Source organism: Hyaena hyaena, unplaced genomic scaffold, assembly GCF_003009895.1.
Source record: "Hyaena hyaena isolate Hyena2069 unplaced genomic scaffold, ASM300989v1 scaffold_1107, whole genome shotgun sequence".
NCBI lineage: Eukaryota > Metazoa > Chordata > Mammalia > Carnivora > Hyaenidae > Hyaena > Hyaena hyaena.
Window position 1 is genome coordinate 473,986 of NW_024081735.1, and position 2,732 is coordinate 476,717.

Genomic DNA, 2,732 nt, shown 5'->3' on the forward strand with positions numbered 1-2,732 from the left:
CTGTTTTTTACAAAGACATCTGGCTCATGAAACACAATGAGAAAAACATTCCTAGGGTTGTTATGGGAAATTAGGTTATTTCTCAGTGAGCCTACATTTCCTCTACGTGACCATTGTGAAAACAGTATATTTTGCAGACAATTAATCAGAGGTTTGGCCATAGGACTGGTTTTTCACAATAGATTGTGAGTGGGAGAGTGACAACGTATGAGTTCAGAGTGTAGGCATTAAGAAGCACATTTCTGCTGGCCCCTCTCATAACTGCTAATCTCTGCTTTAAAAGGTCATCTACCACATAGCCCACTGTTCTAAGAACAAAAAATACAAAAAGCATCTGAGCTGCATCTGTGGTTTACAGCCAAGTCCATGCAACCCAAACCCCATCAACTGAAACACAGCCAAGCCACAAACGAGTGAATGAAAAATAAATGCTTATTTTTATATGCCAATGCGATTTGCATTGTTCATAACACAGCTTTAGCCATTAGTACATCTGTCATTTACATATTATATAAAATTAATTTTGAATATTCTTCTGTTTCCTCTACATGAAGATAGGAAATAAATATAAAGAACATGTTTATAGGGGCACCTGAGTGTCTCAGTCAGTTGAGCGACTGACTTCGACTCAGGTCATGATCTCATGGTTCGTGGGTTCAAGCCCCACATTGGGCTCTGTGCTGGCAGCTAGCTCAGAGCCTGGGGCCTGTCTCCAAATTCTGTGTCTCCTTCTCTCTCTGACCCTTCCCTGCTCATGCTGTCTCTATCTCTTTATCAAAAATAAACAGAACATTAAAGAAAAAGAGGGGCACCTGGGTGGCTCAGTCATTAAGCCTCCGACTTCAGCTCAGGTCATGATATCATGGCTTGTGGGTTCGAGCCCTGCGTCGGGCTCTGTGCTGACAGCTAGCTCAGAGCCTGGAGCCTGTTTCAGATTCTGTGCCTCCCTCTCTCTGACCCTCCCCTGCTCACGCTGTCTCTGTCATAAATAAATAAAACATTAAAAAATTTAAAAAAAAAGAACATGTTTATATTCAAAGAGATAAATGTGTATGGAATATGAATTTATTTTGCAAATAATAATTGAGTTTAATCTCTTTTAATTGAATCAAGATAGAAAAATCTCTGAATCATTTTCAGATTGCTAAAGCTTGTCCTGAATTCTGACAATAACTAGCTGTTTTATCCACACAAATATCTGCACATCTTACAACCTTGGTTTTTTTTTTTCATTATTTACCATTTTATTTTTCACACCAAGTATTTTTCTAAACTTCTAATAAATAGTGACAGAAGTGAGGACATGGAATTTAATGCTATAAGATCTCTTCCACTAGAACTGAAATCCAGGCGAGGAAAACAAAGAATAAGGAAACGTACCAAAGGACACTGGTTATTATTCAATGACATTCCAATCTACCAAAAAGTGAACTCAATCTTTGATACCGTTACACTAAAACAGATTCTTAAGGTACAGTTTGGTTCCATTCTCTGAGGAAGTGAGCAGATCTGAATGGCTCTTATATAGCAACCCTGTGATTGTTGCATAATACCCTAGTGCCTGATATCAATACTCCCAGCTCCAAATCTATCCCTGAGTGCTCTGTTCTCAGATAATGGAGCTAGATCTTATCAACTTGTCTCCCCTGTCAGCTCCCAGGAAGTTGACTTCTGTCAGTAAAAGGCAATGGAGAGACAGTGCAGCAGAAAGGGCTCTTCTTCCTGGTTTCATGGTGTTTTCACTCCTTTGGCCGCTACGGCTTGGTTGCCAGGTGCATGCTTGCAGGAAGTCCTGTGTATTCAGCCTCCACAAGTGTCTGTGGCCAGTGCCAGTTAAAGTTTCCTCTCCTCCAGCCTCCACCTGCTAACACTCTGGCAGGGGGTTCTTTCTGCCTGCCAGTCATGGTCTGAGATCCACCCTCACCAAGTTCAGTCTGTGGACAATGGAGCTGCTCTGTCCCAGACCAATCCAGTAAGCATGTGTGCCATGAGGCTGTGTGTCCCCCACACCGTCTTCAAAGACATCTAAATCCCATGTTCAGAGAGTAGACCTGGCTTCCCAGTGACCCCTTCTTTGGGTTCTCTCCTTTAACCCTAAGGTATTAGTATCATTTTGTTTCATCCCCTTATGCCAGGCTTTCCCAAAGAGTTAATAATTCTTTATATCAAACTTCTCCTGGTTTCAACACTGACTGATAACCTTTTCACCCTGGGTTGTTCAACCTTCATATCCAGCCCTTTTAGGGCTAAAACAAAACAATTAATTTGGAAATATGAGTGGACGTGTTCACCTTACTAAGGGCTTTATAATAACAGTGCTTGATGTTATCATGTATAATTCCTATACAACTGATTTTAATCAATAGCAACAGTTTAAGAAATGGCTGTTATGTTCCAGAGTATGTATTTTGTATCAATATAAAGAAAGATTTAGAAATAGTTCTACAACACTAAGGGTCAAACCTCAGGTACCCTTTGGACTTTGGGTGATTATGATCTATCAATGCAGATTAATCCTTGGTAACAAATAGAGCATTCTAGGGAGTAGCCATGCACATGTGCATACCAGAGGGTTATGAGAAATATCTATACCATTCTCTTAATTTTGTTGTGAATCCAAAATTGTTATAAAAAATAAAATCTAAACAAAAGAACTCTAAGAAAATAATCATATGGCTTGAAGAAATGAGAAATATGTTCTTTATAGATGGTGAAGCTGCATTCTACCAAAT